Source organism: Meles meles, chromosome 6 (assembly GCF_922984935.1).
Source record: "Meles meles chromosome 6, mMelMel3.1 paternal haplotype, whole genome shotgun sequence".
Classification (NCBI taxonomy): Eukaryota; Metazoa; Chordata; class Mammalia; order Carnivora; family Mustelidae; genus Meles; species Meles meles.
In genome coordinates, this window is record NC_060071.1 from 18693676 (window position 1) to 18711982 (window position 18307).

The 18307-nt window shown below is 47.3% G+C and overlaps 1 protein-coding gene across 2 annotated transcripts in view; it reads right to left on the reverse strand.

Moving 5' to 3' along the window:
• ADAMTS17 (ADAM metallopeptidase with thrombospondin type 1 motif 17) overlaps window positions 1-18307 on the reverse strand; it is a 346546-nt gene that overhangs the window by 283961 nt on the left and 44278 nt on the right. The gene's annotated exons all lie outside the window — the stretch shown is intronic.

Here is an 18307-nt window from a genome sequence, read left to right on the forward strand (position 1 = left end):
GCTAGACCCTACAGAGATGACTGACGTCATCTCTGCTACAATTTCCACGCAGCAAACCCAGCCTTCACATGCACAAACCAGCTTCAGAGAGTGACCTGACCCTTCCAGAGCCCAGACAGCACACCGTGAAGCAGGCTGAGGTACGGGTCATCCTGAACAAACAAGAATACTCTGTGCCATATAACTTACACCTGTGAAAACTGACGAGCACTGGAAGTGTCCAACCACAAAGAAAGCCAGCCACAGTGAATGGTCTACAGCCGGGAAAGGCACGTTTGTCACGATACAGTTAAATCGCGATTTTGCAAAGATTTAGCCTATAAGTACCTTTGCTCCCGCCCCCCGGCCCCCCCAAAAAATGAGTAAGTAGCCAGACAACCAACCAACATAGGTAGGACACAGCTAAAACATGAATGGTAGGGGATATGTGATCTTCATTTTCCTTCTTTTCTCCGTATTTTCCAAGCGTATAGAATGAACCAAAATTACTTTTTATTTGTTTAAAATAATGACGTTGAGTTTGAGAAAAACACAGATGTCCCTTTCACATTCTCCACAATAATCCAGAAGGCATGGGGGAGCAAGGTGCCTTATCTGATGAGCTAGAGAAAAGCAAGAGGAAAGGCACAAGTGTGCTGGTCGTGTCTCTCCTCACCCAGAGCCAGATCCACCTCCCAACAAGTCTTCTGGGCCTCAGCAGTGGAATGAGGGAAGAGTCCATGCTAAGACAAAAGGCAAGGTCTCCGACGCCCTGCCTTACACGTGAGCAGAATGGAAGAGGCCTCTTGTCCCTCTAAAGAAGTTCTCTTTATACAACTAAACCCGCATTCAGCAACCTGCTCATCTCCAGCCCAAGGAGTCAGGCACATGGGTGATCTCTATATTCTGGGCTTAGGATGCTCACCTGCCTGGATCAGGCCAACCTGTCCCACTTGGGTTTTCTAACAAACCACCCTGCTCCCATTTCAACAGACCGAGGTGAAAGGTTACCCAGGTGAGGGCTCTGTCGTCATGAGCACAGCCAGCCACGTTCTCCCAGCCACGGGGTGCTACAGCTCCATCTCCTGGGATGGAGCCCCACGTTGGGCTCCCTGCTCGGAAGGGAGGTCTGCTTCTCCCTCTGCCTCTGCCCCTCCCCCTGCTCACATTCCCTCACTTGCTCTCTCTCATAAAGGAATAAAACCTTAAAAAAATGCACTGTGCGGGGCGCCTGGGTGGCTCAGTGGGTTAAAGCCTCTGCCTTCGGCTCGGGTCATGATCCCAGGGTCCTGGGATAGAGCCCTACATCGGGATCTCTGCTCAGCAGGGAGCCTGCTTCCTCCTCTCTCTCTGCCTGCCTCTCCGCCTACTTGAGATCTGTCTGTCAAATAAATAAATAAATAAATCTTTTAAAAAAAAAATGCACTGTGCATCACTCTTTAAGTACAAAATAGGACTACTGAGACCTGGACCACAGGGAGCTAATAAGCAGGGTGTCTGTTCTACAGGATGAAATGCTATGGGCTGACACGTGCCCAGAATACTAAGTAACAGGTAAAACACAATGGTCAGGAGCTCTGGGTTTTGTTTTGTTGTGTCATTTTTTGTTCTGTGGTTTTTAAAGGATTTTCACTATAACTATCCCATGTGTTCCCTTCACGGCCCCCAGCCCCTGGCCTGGCACTTAGTGTGGCATAAATATTCACTAGACAAACGCACCCACAGATGGATGGATGGATGGACAGACAGATGCACAGATGGGTGAGTGAGTCAGTGAGTGTGTGAGTGGAGTCCCTGTATCCCGCTTCACAAAGCTGAAGTCAAACACTGGGCAGTGGTGACTTCAGTCCTTGAACCCAAAGCTCCCCGCTGGCTCTGCTCTGACTCTCCCCACCTGCTCTTCCCCCGGGTGCCGAAAGGCTCCTCGCTGCCCTCTGAACAGCAAACCTAACAGGAGGAGGGCCGAAGAAAGCTCCGTAGGTAAGGGTTCTGGGTTGAGCATCACGAAATCGATGCTCCTGCTTCTGCTGCTGCAGGATCTACCCAGGAAGACAGGGCACAGCTCTTCTGAGTAGCCCTCACTGACCGTGCTCCTTCGCTCGGAGGGTCTCTGGCTTGTTCCCAGCCCTCCAGCAGCTACCGCGTAATTATCCCTCCCAGCTGTCTGGGGCCCGCCGTCAGGCTGCCTGTGCTCCCTTCGCTGCGCATTGCTACTCGGGGCTATCAGGCTAGACCCACGCTGGGCCGGCCGGTGATGCGCAGCTCAGCACCCTGTCCTGTTCCTGAACTCCAGGGACGAGGCCAGAAGCCTTGATTCAAATCCCTGCGGCCCGATGGGTTTCAGGAATTCAGAACTTTTCAGATTTTGCAAGGCAATCCAGTGGGCATGCCACATAATGAATACCACTTTCAAATGAGGTCTGGGGCACCAAAGCGGTTATCAAAAGTCTCTACGATTTCTGCAGTGAAATGAATAAATGAGGGGTCAAGAGAGACGCTTGTTAGCCTCACTTCAGGGCAGGTCAGGCCTTCCACAAAATGAGTGTCAAAAGTCCTAGTGGTGGGACGCCTGGATGGTTCAGTGGGTTAAATGTCTGCCTTCGGCTCAGGTCATGATTCCAAGGTCCTGGGATTGAGTCCCACATCGGGCTCCCTGCTCAGTGAGGAGCCTGCTTCTCCCTCTGCTCTTCATCTCATTTGTTTTCTCTCCCTCTCTTTCTTAAATAAATTTGAAAAATCTTTAAAAAAAAAAAAAGAATTCTATGTATTTATGTAAGCTACGCCAAGTCTTCTTTAGAATAAGAGAAGAGAAAAACACAAAAAAACTAAGGGCATTCTAAATGTAATGTTTTTAGAATATTCACACTATTACTGAGTCTAAGAATTTGGGGACTACTGAAAGTGCTCAACAAACACATAAACTGTCATTTTAGTTATGAGTTTTGCTCTTGGCAAACTAAAAAAGAAATCCCAAAGTCGCAGTTGTGAATTATCAAGCTCTGTATGACACATATTTCTTTAGTTTAAAAATAGAGTCTTTAGATATTTACCAGAGAAATAACACACGGATCACATAATATTTGGTGTGAGAGTTCAAGAGCCAGAAGAATTACTTTGTGATTCTACCCATGTCATTTCCAGGGAAGACCTCAGGTCACCTTCATGCGAAGAGAGAGGAAAAACAAGCCTGTGCCAGCTGCAGAGGCAAGTTAGAGAGAAAACAAATAGAGGACACGGGGGCAGCTGCCCAAAGGCACTGGGCCCTTGGAGACCAAGGACAGAGGGCGCTTCAGGCCGAGAAGACCAAGACTGGTGCCAAGTGGTTGGACACTTAGGTCCTGAGTGTCCAACACGCTTACAGAGTTAAAGGAAAGATTCAGACTTAAACATGTTGTCATTCAAGCCAGTAACATAAGCTTTCCCCCACACAGCACTCAAGGTCCAGGGGCACAGGGGACTGGGAAGAATTTAGAACCAGATGTTCACCTAGCTGCCCCGACTGCGGCTTTTCCCCAGCTCTCCTGAGGACAGGGTAAAGGCAATCCTATCAAAAACCCTTGATGCCAGGGGTGCCTGGATGGCTTAGTGGGTTAAGCCTCTGCCTTCGGCTCAGGTGATGATCTCAGGGTTCTGGGATCGAGCCCCCGCATTGGGCTTTCTGCTCAGCAGGGAGCCTGCTTCCCCCTCTCTCTCTGCCTGCCTCTCTGCCTACTTGTGATCTCTCTCTCTCTCTCCCCCTCTCTCTGTCAAATAAATAAATGAACTCTTAAAAAAAAAAAAAAATCCTTGGTGCCATCATGCTACACTGCAAAGAACTTACCTGTGGTCAGAAGAAGGACACCTGCCCCTCCTTCTCACCTTGAGACACACAGATTCTGTGATCTGTGCCCAATCCCCTGAGACCCTTATAAACCCTGTGGGGAGGAATCCCTTCCCGTGCGTGCCGGTAGAGGGGTGTGCACTGGCAGGACGGTGAGGGAAGCGAGGGGAGGAAGGTCTGCAGCCTGAGGGCCACAGCACTGATGACAAGATTCAACTCCTGATGCAACTGAGCACGCCCTCGGCTCTGCCCTAGACTGCTGCAGTCTAGGGCAGAGCCGAGGGCGTGCTCAGTTGCATCAGGAGCCAGGGTAGGCTCTCCAAGCCTTCTGTGACTGCCTTCAAAACTAGAACCATCACACCCGCCACGCAGGTTTGCAGCAATTAAGTGAGATGCTCACTGAATGCTTACATTCCCTGGAATGTTACGATTCTTCTATAAATGAATGGCACCTTGGTCATGATGAGGATTTCGATGGTGGCGTGGCAGTGACCTAGTGGTTAAGGACACGGCTTTCAAGACAAAACAGCTGGATTCAAATCCTCCCCGACCGTTTTGTCTGACCTGGGATAACTCTCTTGGCCTCTGTTTGTCTCAAAGACCTCATCAGTGAAACAGAGAGAATCGCAGCATCCCCCACACCAGGCTGCTGCAGGGAGAATCGTGGCATCCCCCACACCAGGCTGCTGCAGGGATCCAATCCCTCAGTAGGGCGCCTGGCTCGCAGTATGTGCTCAGTAAAGCGTGGCTTGACGACTGTCATCCTTCGTGGAGACGGGAACAAGAGAGGCGCCTGTGGAGTCTGCAGGCAGGGTGTCCCTGTTAGCCGTGTGACCCAGGCAGGTCCCCTAAGTCTCCCTGTGGGCCCAGGCTCACATCCCAGAAACACAATTGCCTGCAGAGACACCTTCAGAAACAGTGAAAAAGGCCTCCCAACCACTCCATAATTTGCTGCAGAGGATTTGGGTTTTTAAGGTAAGAGTCCAGGGGAATCCCTTTTGGTTACAACATTCATTTTCACACCTTCTTTCTATGGAAACAAACAGGCCCTGGGCTGTCCGAAGACACCCTCTGGAGAATCACTTCTAGAGAGCAGTTATTTCATCTGAAGGCTTTCTGGATGAAAATGCACCAGCCACATATGAGCGCTAAGGAACACTGTCTCGGAGGAAGGCAGCTGTGTGCTCCCCTTGCCTGCAGTTTAAGTCCCAATTCCAGCCTCCAGAAGCCAGGCTATCACCCCTCATGAAGGACTGATGCGCACGGATCAGTGTGTCCACAGCGAAGGGCATGTGGGGCCTCTGGGTGGAGCCACCCCCCCACAAGTTGACCTCCTCCGGAGTGGGACAGGGACAGCTCTAGATATCTGGGCTCTGTGGGAAATGCATTGCTTGTGTGATTCTTTGAGGGGTGACAGGTGACAGGTGAGTTTCCTTGCTCTGAGCTGCAAATCTGCTTGTGCAAACTAGGTCAAAGGCAGAATCAATAAAATGGCCACTCCCTCAATCTCCCTGAAATCAGATCCAGCTGGCGCAGATGGAGCCCTGCATGGGGACATGAGGACAGAGGGCAAGAAAGACTTCAAGCTCCCTCACGATTTTCCTCGTAGCATAAGAGATCGAAGGTGACTCACCCCCAAAACAGACAGACTGAAATTAGAGAAATAACCAGAGAAAAGAGAACGCAACTACATGGACAGAGAAGGTCACCATGGTGGCTCTGGTGACAGAGATCCCCAATCCGTGTATTGTTACCCAAATTCAAGGCACCCAGGCACTTGGCTCTGTGTCCACACTGTGGGGGTCCCCTCCCTGCAGCCAGAGTCACAGACTGTCACCATGCAAACCTCCAGAGGAACAAGCTGAAGCACCAAGAAATTTGTTGAATTATCTAGCTCTGGGCTGCCAACTCACTTGACTGGGATTCCAGGGATGACGGTCTAACCTGCCCATTCTGCCTTAGAATTTGGTTCTGAGTTTCCAGAAATCAGGGAGTTTTGTTGTTGTTTTGTTTTGTTTTTTTTTTAAGATAAACATGCTTGCTTGTCAGTTTTCTCAATCTCTGACAGGTGGGAGGACACCCTTCCTCAGGGAAAGGCAATATTTACCTCACACTGGCCTCTGCAATAAAAAATACCAGTAAGACTTTACACGGGGGCCTCTGGGTGATGCCCAAGACAGCGTTTTCAACACGTTTTATGGCAAATGTGATCATGAATTCTCTTTCCTTGTATCTGATAGGAACCTTCTCTCACACCGAAGGGCCTAAAGTTAAACACTCAACAAAAGGAATTCCGGAAAAATTCCACTGTGTGCTCCAAGTCAGGAGCCTTGGATAGTTTCTCCATGCAGGGAGGGCCCGGCAGCCAACATGACATGAGGAGGGCATGAGCGGGGCAGCCGAACTAGGAAAGGAGAGTGGCAAGGGGCCTGAGTGCGAAAGGACATGTGAGGTCACAGACGATGACAGGGCTTCTGGAATAAGAGGGGAGTTGTTTGGCAGGCAGGATCCACTCATTCGCCTCATGGCTCAAGCCCTAAGAGGGGCCCCAGAACCCCCCACCCAGGTGCTGAGGTCTGTGGACCCCCAGCGTACCCAGGGTACCACGCAGGCCACGTGAATGGCTGTTTGTTTTTTCTCTTTTTTGCTTTTCTGTGCCTGTCACCTCAAAAACAAATTTAAATCTGGCAAACAAAAGTAACAGTGGGACTAGCAGAATCTCTCGGCTTAGATCAAGCAACAGACCGGAGCCTCGGGGTCCGCTGAGAGTGCCTGGGAGCCCGTCCGTGGCCACTGGTGGGAAAGCCCGTCGGCCAACCTCAAGGGGCTTGGAGCACCCCCCAAATCCCCTACTCACCTCCTAACTCCGCAGCTGTTAACATTCCCTTTGCAGTCTAACATGGGTCTAGGCTTGTCTGCTGGATCTGACTGTGAGCTCAGGGACCCAAACATTATCCCCCTGGACCTGCCATAGCGCATACCCAGCACAGCCCCGAGCACAGGAGGAATTCAAGAATTATACTTCGTTAAATGAATTTTTTTGAAACTTTTTGAAACTCCTCATGAATGTCAAGATGAATTTTTCGGGAACTTCACATAAATTGTCCTAGAATGACATTCCCATGGGGCGCTTCCTCCACCTAGGAGGAGGTAGCAAAGCCTGTCATGAGAGGCCCATAGCTCTGCCGTCCAACGGAGCTGGTGAGAATCTGCCCCTCCCCCTCCACAGTGATGGCCGGAAAGTTCCCTCATCGAGAAAGTAAGGCTATGATTATGCCTCTCCCTGAGGGCAGATGTGCAGAATAAGGAAGGGATACGGGCTCAGTCTCTAACGCGGTCAGATCTAGAATGCCACACCCAGATCACAGGGCCAGTCTGAGTTCTCCCCCCTAGCATTACGCTGCTATTACCAGGGTTCACGGTTCGGGTCTAAAGATTCACTTTTACACTTTGCCTGATCCCAGAGACAAACAGAACTCGGACGCCTTTCTGCGCTCTGTAGGGTCTCGCTGCTCATACTCTCCATCAACCAGCTCCTCTCATCTAGACACACTCATCAACCAACTTGTTGCCTTTGAAATTTCTTGCTGGGCAGGGGGCATAAACAGATGTCTCTAAGGCCATCCTCAACCAGGCAACCATGAATTAAAAAAAAATAGAAACATAGTTTCCAGAAGAGTGAGGGAGTAGCTTGTCATTCCTGCTTGACGTGCCAATGTAACCTCCCAATATTCCAGGAGTGGGGGGGGGGGGATATTGTCATCCCAAATATGACAGAACATAATACATGGCTGTATGTGAAATCAGCTGTTGAAACTATGAAACATTCAAAATGTCTCATATAGGCTAGAAGAATGAAAACCAAATGCTTTTCACAAAAGCCTGGCAAACAGGGTCAGTCTCTTCTTGGGGGGACACCCGGTGCTGCTGGGAGTGGGCTTTCCACACACAGACAGTCCCCACCACACTGACGTCACTGCCACCACAGCACAAGAAACAGTGAGATGCATGGTTTCAACTGTATGTCCAATAGCCCCACTGTCCTCAAATAAGCAGCCACCGGGTATAATGAAAACACCTTCAGGCTGGGAACTCTAGATATTCAGTGGGGCCTGACCTGGATGCCCTCAAAGGGGCCAGTTAACAGAAAGGTCTCTGTCTCCCATGCACGGGGAATTTGTCTTTTGCCTCTCAGCATCTCTTCCACACTGGCCGGGGCGGGGGGGGGGGGGGGGGGGGGGCCCGCTGGGAATCTGCAAACTACACTTCCCAGACTCCTTTGCCATCTGGCTTTCTGGGCAGCTCCGCCAACAGGGGGCACTAGAGGTATACCAAGAGAGGGTGAAGGGGCTTCCTGTGTTTTTAGCTCAGGATGGCACTGATCCAGCAGGACTGCTGGACAACAAGACTCCAGTCTCCAGCTCTTGGGACAATCCCAGCCTAGCCCCCTACCCACCTCAGCGGTACATCCATAGGGACACCAGCTTGGCTAAAGGTCTTGGCGGTCTGATGCCCCCTCAGACCCTTGGGTCTCTTTGTTCCCAGAAATGCACCTCTTCCCTTTTCTTAACCCAGTCCTCGGGTGACAGCTGTTTCCTGGGTCACCCTAGCTTCCCCCCTCTGCTCATTCAGACTTGGTCACTGATAGAGCAAATTCCACGAGAAATCCCTCTATTGGAAAACACATGGCACGGTTTCCATTTTCTTGGCCAGACACAAATGGGTAGAGCCTAAAATGAGAGGGTCATTCCTTACACTACTTCCTAGATTTCACTCGAGCATCAAGGATTTTTTCCCCGTTATGGAACTAAGGATTTATTTATTCGCCATGGGAGCCCTGAATGGGCTTTTCGGCTCTGCCGTAAACAAGAATGCTGCCCTACATTGGGAGTCACCATTTAACAAAAACAAATCACTAGGGGGTTTCCAGGGAAGAAGTACAAACATCCACACGTGCCATCGATCTCTCCAAGGACCTATCACAACCACATCCCAGGACATGGGGACAGTGCCACACAGACTCCGAGTCAACGTGGGAAAGTGCAGGAGGAGGAACCGTGAATAACCAAAGAGCCAGCAGTGGGCTTTCAGGTCTAATTTCAGCAGTTTGCACCCAAAGACATATCCACACCGTGCTTTGCAATAAAATCATCAGGTTCCCCCAAATTACTTTCTCATCCCTTTCTTTTCGTCAACCAAAGCAAAAAGGGTCTGTTTCTAGAAAAGCGATCCTTTCCAACTGGAAATGATGGTTCCACGTGTGCAGAAGAGCTCCCAGCCAGGTGAACTTTTCCGGCAGCTGCAGAAATTCAACATCCTTGAAATATAATGGCCTTCTCTCTCTCTCTCTTTTTCAAATAGGAAAAAAATAACGTTTACTCTCCAAGTATGAATTCCTTAAATAACTTCCCCCAAGGCCAAGTCATTTCATAAAAGGCATTTTTTCATGTAAATTCCTTATAAAGAAAGGTGGAAAATAAGAGTTGTGTTTTTTGGGGGGTGGGGGGTTTTTATATTTTATTTCTTCATGGGGAAGATCCCCCATGAAGAACTGATCAACCCTGGGATCCGAAATGAGTCCCTCCACCAGGCAGGAGGTGTGATCCACATCCCGGCCCTGGGACTCAGCAGGGCCAAGGGCAGGAAACATGCGCCAGCCCCGCGGGACCTTTCCGCCCGTGGTCAGAGTCATATAGGTACCCAGCAGTCAAGCACCACTGCCTGTGGGTGAGGTCGAAAGGTATTTAGTCAGCCAATAAATGCTGATGGGGAACCCACTGGGTGCTAAGCACTGTCACCATGTATAGGTGACCCTCCTCTAAAAGGAACAGATGTTAACCAAATGCACAGATAAATATACGGAAATTTCTAAATGTAACACATGCTTGTAAGAAAGAGTAGAGCATACTGTGACAGAATAAAAAGGAAGGGGTTCCAATTTATACTAGATTCCACAGGGCAGTGACACGTGGGACAAAATCCAAAGGACAGGAGTTAACGTGGGGGTGGGGAGAAAGAAGTTGGGAGCAGGCTAAGCAGTGGGAGTGGCATGAGCACAGGTCCTGGGGACAGAAGGAGTCATGGCGTGTTCTAGAAACTGTGGGGTGCTGAGACAAAAAGAGAGTGTGACTGGCAAAGAGTCTTGAGCACCAGGCAGGGGCAAGGATGCAGGGTCACGTGGCACATGTTTGGGGTTTTCTTCTTCACCCCAGGAGCCTTGGGAAGCAAATGAATGCATCACCCTGGCTGCTGTGGGGAGAAGAGATTCCAGGGGCCACCACCACGGAAGGTGGGGACTCCGGCTAAATAACCAGGACAGACAGGTCATTTTTTTTTTTTTTTTAGGAAAGCAAGTTTATTCAACAAAGTATTTACTGAGCCCTTAATGTGCCAGGCACTATTTTAGGTGCTGGGAGTACATCCCGTTGATTTAAAACATACAAAAATCCCTGTCTTCATTGTGCTTACACTCTAGAGAAAGAAAATGAGACAATAAACATAATAAATAAATAAATTGCATAGGAAGTTAGAAGGTAATAAGCACTATGAAAAAAAATAGAGCAGTTGTGAGAACGAAGACAAGTCTTATCTGGGAACTTTCCAAAACCAGAAATGGGGAGAAAAAAAAAAAAAACAAAAAAAAAAACCTCTTTCTTGGAAAGTATATATATCTATAAATGACAAAAGAATATACTTCTGGCTCTTTCATGTTCATGGGATTTGTACGCAAGAAATTAAAGGGAGTTAAAAACATGAGAATGGAATTGAAAACTAGGAAGACTAACTTTCATAAAAGGAGGCAAAGTGCAGGTAAAAAGAACCAATAAGGGGCACCTGGGTGGCTCAGTGGGTTGAGCCTCTGCCTTTGGCTCAGGTCATGATCTCGGGGTCCTGGGATCAAGCCCCGCATCAGGCTCTCTGCTTGGCGGGGAGCCTGCTTCTCCCCCTCTCTCTGCCCGCCTCTCTGCCTGCTTGTCATCTCCCTCTCCGTGTCAGATAAATAAAGTCTTAAAAAAAAAAAAAAAAGAAACAATCACATTCAGGATGTTGACTTAGAAGGGGACAAGGACACTACAGGGGGTATTTGCGTAAGAAAGAAGGGCCACCAGAGATCATTCCTGCTTAGAATGGTTGTGCTAATCACGGAGTTAGGGACCACTGGTTTGGGTTTCAGGTGTTCTTGAATCACATGAGTGCAGAGGTCAAGTTGGCTGCTCGATGTGCAGACTTGGAGCTTAACAGCAAGGTGAGAGCAGAGAGGGGCACTTAAGCATCAGTGATCCCAGACTGGTCCCTCAGGGACCTCGAAACCGTATGGCTGGCTGGAAGAGCGGGGACAACAACACAGCAGCAGGCAAAGGTGGGGGCTGGGGAGCACTTGAGGTGCAGGGAGAGCAGAGCACGGAGTCACAGGAGCCAAGAACATAAAGTCTCAGCATCTGTGACACAGGAGAGGACCTGGTCAAGAGGAACTGGATACAACAAAAGGGGGTCTCTTAGTGAGAGCTCCACTGGGCGGAGACGGGGGAAGTGGAACTGAAACCAGACCAGGGATGGGTGAAGGAGAGGTGTGGAAATGGGGCAGATGTTGGAGAGGTTGGGGAGTAGAGGAACAGGGATACTGCCGGAATGTCCTAGAACAGAGGGACCATTTCCCTGAGATGGCAAACACTTGCACATCCAAGGGGGAAACCCAGGTCCATGGAGGACTGCCATCCTCTCTCAATTTCTACCCCTCTTTCCTGCTCATCGGGCCCACAAACCGAAGTCCACAGACTCTCAACCAGGAAGAACAAGGCTTCTAACAGGCCGACCTTATACCAACTGAGAAAAGATGACCCCCTGTTCAACAGGCACTAGCCCAGACCCAGATCTGTAGCTGGCCCTGTGCTGGGTACCCACCCCCCCAAAGGGAGAGAAAAAAGTACATAAAACTTCACAGTCCTGTGAACACCCAAGAATGAAAGGACCACCGGAAACAGCACAGAACTCTTAGGGAAAGTGCGATCTGAATTGGAAGAAGGGGAGGAAAAGCATATTCGCTGAATCAGGAAAGGACAGAGCTGCACCCCTAGGAGAAAAGCAGCAGGGAAAAGAGAAGAGGGAAAATGCTGGTTAGCACCACCTGGGAAGAGATGCTGGGTCTATTCCAAGCAGATGGTTACCCTGGTCGATACAGGGTACCCTGGGTAAGGCAGAATCCTGCCATTTCTCATTCAAATCGCATCCACCTGAAACCTTATCTCAACCACTATTAAATCGTCAATGTACCTTTGAAAGGTATTGTATTCATCTGCCAGGGTTTTGCCCTTACCAAGTGCCACACACTGGGTGGCACAAATAACAGACATTGATTTTTTTACCCTTCTGGAAGCTGGGGGTCTAAGACAGAGGTGTCAGCGGGGTGGATTTCTCTTAAGGCCTCTCTCCTTGGCCTGCAGATGGTCATCCCGTCCCTATATCTTTGCAGGTCTACCCCCCTCTCCACACGCCCCCCTCAACCCTGTACCCATCCGCGTCCCATTTTCCTCTTGTTATGAGGACACCAATCATGTTGAATTAGGGCCCACACTAATGACCTCATTCCTACTTAATCACTTCTGTAAAGACCCTCTTTCCAAATACAGTCATATTCTGATGCGCTAGAGATTAGGACTCAACAATAGGCCTGGCAGGGAGACAATTTAGCCCATGACAGACGGATATTCATCGTCTTCCCTGTCTTAGGAAGTGCGCACTGGGTACGTCACCTTTGCATGAGTTGGTGTGTGTATAACCATATTTCAGGACAGTGGGGCAATTCCTGTAAAGGCACAATCCTTGCAGGGGTCCAGCAAGATGCATTTGGCAAATTTTGAAAAATTGCTTTATGCAAGCGCTTGGCATAATCACATGCTTTAAATCTTGCTGAAAGCATATACACAGCCTACTGGAATCTGACAGTTTTATCTTCTAAACTGATGGAAGAGGAAAAAAAAGAAGAAGAAGAAGAACATTCCCCAAACACACAGCTTGGGGGAAGAAATTAATTAACGTGCTCGTGTTTCAACCAGAGCAAGACAGGGCAGACAAAAGCCTGAAAAGAAATCGATTTGTCTTCTGCACCTGGAGTCTCTGCCCCCCTCCCCCGGCCAGTCAGAATCCTGGGTATTGTTTCTTTTGACAGCCGGTCTTTCATCTTTGACAAGGAAGTACAAGAAACTTTAGATAGCTCTGAAATTCCTCCACCTTTGCAAGGAGGGCAGGCCACTCTTGGAGTTGGAACTCATATGCAAAACTGAAATAAAGCTGAAGGCTCCATCCTTCTACCCGTCCCCCAACACCCCCGTAGCACTCAGCATACCCTAGAGCAATTGGCGGGACATCTCCCTAAGCTTCTGGGCTTTGAAGGTGCAGACTGCCCACCTCCTTCTCTCCACCCTGATGAGGGCCCCTGGAACAGAGTCAGTCTTCAGCTGCTGTTCTGGAATGTATACATGAATGAGAGAATGATTGAACAACGAGCAAAGGATCAGATCATGTTTTTGCCCTCTTTTTAGAGGCTTAGAAGAAAAAAAAAAATCTCCATGGCCTTTGTAGAGCTCTCGGATGTCAGAGCTTCTTCCAAATGTATTAAATTTCCACCTATTTCCAGAGTAGTTTGCAGTGGGACCTCATTCCCTCCTCTCCAGACCTCTTAAGTCTCACAGAAGCCCCAGATGTCTCCTGACACATGGAGAAAGGGGCTCAAAATACCCGACATACAGGCCTGGAGGTGGGAAAACAAGTCCAGGTGCTCCTCTTCTGGCCTAGAACCTGCCACCAGACTGTGCTGCTTCCCAAGCAAAGAGCCCCCTTCCCGAATGTCCAGGACACTCCAAGGCGAAAGAACCCACCCTCCCTGCACGTTCGTCTGAGCGTGGCCATGGTTCTCGGGGCACCAGGGTGACTCTTCCTAATGAAGCTCTGAACCCCAAGTTTCCAGGGCCCCTAGCAGGTTGCCACGAGGTGGGCTATCATTCCCTTGCACCCGGGTCAGTCATCCCTTGGACTTCCACATGTAAAGTCGCCTTGGGCTCCACCAGGGTGAGCAAACCAGCCAAGCAGGGGAAGGGGTGGAAACCTCTGTTAGGCCAACTCAGAAATACCCAAGGACAGCCTCTGCTGTCGCCCCACGGCTTCCTCTAAAAGCCAAGGAAGCCCCCACATTATCATGCCAGACTTCAGGAACTGTCACGTCTCTTTCCCACATGCTGGTCTCTGAACATGTCTTAACACCAGTTAACCAATGATCACATGACTAACTGGTACACGCAACTCGTATGTCGCTTCTTCCACGAGGCTTTCCTTGGACCTCTAAGTCACAACAGCACCTTTCTATTTTCTTCAGATCACTTACCAAAGCTGTAATTATTTAATCGTTCCGTGTTTAATATTAGTCTCTTCCCAGGGCAACTAGGTGGCTCAGCTGGTTAGGTGTCTAACTCTTGGTCTTGGCTCAGGTCATGATCTCATGGTCATGAGATTGAGCCCCCCACTCCCACCATGTCAGAGTCCATGCTAGGCATGGATGTGAGATTCTCTCTTTTCCTCTCCCTCTGCCCCTCCCCCACCCATATATGTATGTGTGTGTGTGTGTGTGTGTGTGTGTGTGTGTGTATGCATATATATATATGTATTTTTTTTCTCTTTCCCTAGACAGGAAGCTCAGTGAGAATAGGAACTATGTCACTTTATTCATCACCAATAACCTAATACTTAGCATGTAGTAGTTGTTCAACAAATAGGGTTACAATAAGCAGCTGAAAAAGCAAATGAAAGAGTATTACACATTTGTACTACTATGGTAAATATTTTCACAATTTTATCACCTTTCACTTGTTTTTGATATTTAAATCTTTACCTATGATTTTAAAGTAATTTCTTAGGTATCGTTTCTGAGTCTTTGTCCTTGAAGAGAGGATTTTAATGCCTTGATATTTATTGTAAAAATTAATAATGTTTGAACTATCATATTTTTAGTTCTTTTCCTCCCTATATTTTCCTATGTTAACTACATTTCATTAAGTTTATCATCTCTAGTATTAAGGATGCAATTCTGGGGCGCCTGGGTGGCTCAGTCGTTAAGTATCTGCCTTCAACTCAGGTCATGATCCCATGGTCTTGGGATCAAGCCCTGTGTCCAGCTCCCTGCTCAGCAGGAAGCCTGCTTCTCCTTCACCCACTACCCCTGCCTGTGTTCCCCCTCTCACCGTCTCTCTGTCAAATAAATAAATAAAATCTTAAAAAAAAAAAAATAGGATGCAATTCTACTAGTAAGTTATCTTTACAATCTTGAGGAACATCCTTTACATAGCTTTCTGATTATCAATGTCAAGATAGAATTTTGGCTTTCCCTTTTGCACAAAAAATAATTTAGTCTCTTTTTCCTCTCATATTCCCTCAATTTCTCAGATTTATAAATATTTCTTAAACCTGAAGTACAGATTATTATTAAAGTATTATACCTTATACTTTACAGCTCTTAATTTTTACAACAGCTTTGTTAAGATATAATTCTCATACCATAAAATTCACCCATTTTAAGCATGCAATTCAATGGTTTCACAATCATCACAACAGAATGTTTTCATTACCCAAAATGAAACTGCATATCCTTTAGCAATCCCTCCCAATCTCCGCCTTCCCTAACCCCAAGCTTTCTGTCTCCATAGATGTGTCTATTCTAAACATTCCATATAGACAGTGTTTTCAGGGTTTGTCCATATTGTAGCAGGTTATCAGTATTTCATTTCTTTTTATTGCTAAACAAGATTCCATTGTATGAATGTACCACACTTTATTTATCTGTTCATAAGTTGACAGACATTTGGGTTGTTTCCACTTTTTGGCTATTGTGAATAATGCTGCTATGAATGTTCATGTAGAAGTTTTTATGTGGACAAATGTCTTCATTTCTCTCGATCAAATGTCTTTCATATTTCAGTCCCCCCATTTTTAAATTGAATTTTCTTTATTATAATTGAGTTACAGAATATATTCCAAAGACAAAGCCCTTATCAGTTGTAAGAACTGGAGAAATTTTCTTCTATCATGAAAGCTGTCTTTTGCACTTTCTTGATGATGTTCTTTGAAGCACAAAAATTTGGGGGACACCTGGGTGGCTCAGTCAGTTAGGCATCTGCCTTCAGCTCAGGTCATGATCCCGAAGTCTTAGGATCGAGCTCTGCATTGGGCTCCCTGCTTAGTGGGGAGTCTGTTCTCTCTGCCCCTCCCCACTCATTCTCTCTCTCTCTCTCTCTCTCTCTCTCTCTCAGAATATTTAAAGAAAAAATTAAGTAAAAAATTTTTCATTTATGAAGAAGTCCAAGTTATCCATATTTTCTTCTGGTTGCCTGTCTTTTTGGTGGTGTATCTCAGAAATCATTGGCTGACCCAAGGTGACAAAAATTTATACCTATATTTTATTCTAAAAGTGTGATAGTGTTCCACTTTCATGTTTAGGTCTTTGATGTCCCTGTAAATTTTCAGTATTTTGCATTTCATGTGTAACTATATTTGCATCAGTTAGTTAAGCTTGCTCTATCTGAAGCCAGTTCAACCATCAACATCAATTCTATATCATGACTTCCCTATGTGCAGTCTCGATTTTACTGCAGCACAGAATCATCTGCAATTGTATCTTAAGGAAATTCTTCCTGGAAGAAGGACAAGAGGGGTGTATAGTTTCTAAACTCTACCCTCAGTTGGCCTTATACTTGATCAACAACTTGTCTGAGTGTCACATTCTTTTTTTTTTTAATTAACATATAATGTATTATTTGTTTCAGGGGTACAGGTCTGTGATTCATCAGGCTTACACAGTTCACAGCACTCACCATAGCACATACCCTCCCCAATGTCTATCACCCCGCCACCCCATCTTTCCCACTCTCCTCCCCTCCAGCAACCCTCAGTTTGTTTCCTGAGAGTAAGAGTCTCTTATGGTTTGTCTCCCTCTCTGATTTCATCTTGTTTCATTTTTCCCTCCCTTCCCCTATGATCCTTTGTCTTCTTTCTCAAATCCCTCATATCAAGGAGATCATATGATAATTGTCTTCCTCTGATTGTGAGTGTCACATTCTTAGGGCACAACCATCTCTCACCCCAACACTGCCACCTTGGCTCCATTGTCTTCTGGGACTGAGTATCTTAGACAACTCTGAGGCCTGCCAGATTTCTGTTTCTCTTTAAATTTTTTTTTTATTTTTTATTTTTTTTAATTAGAGAGAGAAAGAGAGAACAAGTACGAGTAGGAAGGGGTGGGACATAGCAAGACAGAAAAATCTCAGGCAGGTTCCACACTCAGTGTGGAGACCAACACGGGGCTCAATCTCATGACCTTGAAATCATGACCTGAGCCATAATCAAGAGTCTGATGCTTAATTACCTAAACTACCCAGGCATCCCCACTGAGTAACCTATTTTGTCTGCTTGAGGATAGTACAGCCTTTACTGTGACTCCTGTAATTCACAAATTTTGCAAGGACAAATAACCCTGGGTCTATGTATATTAATTTTGACTAGAACACAGAAAGACTTTTATCCTATAAACTAAGCTTTGTTTTTTTTTTTAACCTTCCAGAAAGTGTTCATTCAATATAAACCTTTGATCAGTGCTCCCATTCTTTTTTTTTTTTTTTAAGATTTTATTTATGTATTTGACAGAGAGAGAGGTCACAAGCAGGCAGAGAGGCAGGCAGAGAGAGAGGGAGAAACAGGCTCCCCACTGAGCAGAGAGCCCAATGCGGGGCTCGATCCCAGGACCCTGAGATCATGACCTGAGCCGAAGGCAGAGGCTTAAACCACTGAGCCACCCAGGCGCCCCCAGTGCTCCCATTCTAACTTGGTGGGGGGGGGGGGGGGGCATTCAGGATTCCTTCTTCAGAGATACTGAAATTGGGTTTCCATTTTCTACAACCCATTTCTATTCCTTCTATCTCACTGCTTTCTTTCCTTTGCATCCCAAGAAAGCATCTCACATTTATTCTCTGCATCACTATTTCAAACAGGTAATGTCATTTCTGCCCTGCACTCCCTCCTTCCTGGGTTTTAAATTTTACTATAGCAAACTTTAGTCTTATAAGCTTTCATTACCTCACCAGCTCCCTTTTATGTCCAGGCTATTATTTTTCATCTCATTCTGTGGTCCTAATGAATTTGCTTCTTAGAAGCCCTATGTTTCTGTACCCCATTCACAGACACTAGTTTTCTTAGATTTACTCTGGTCCCTGGCATAAATCCTTTCTGCCTGGCCAGCTCCGCCAGGCTGGGGTAGGATTGTAATCTCCAGACAAGCGAACTATACGTTCTGAACTGATAGGATCTTCAGTCAGGATCAACAGGCCTCCTTCTGCCCACAGGGCCATGCTAGATGCAAAAATGCCAGCAGCAACACGCCTCGTGCCGCAGGGCTGTCCTGGAGTTGGCCAGAGAAAGGCTAAGAAACACCAGTGAATGCCAACCCAAGAAAGACAGCTGACTGGTTTC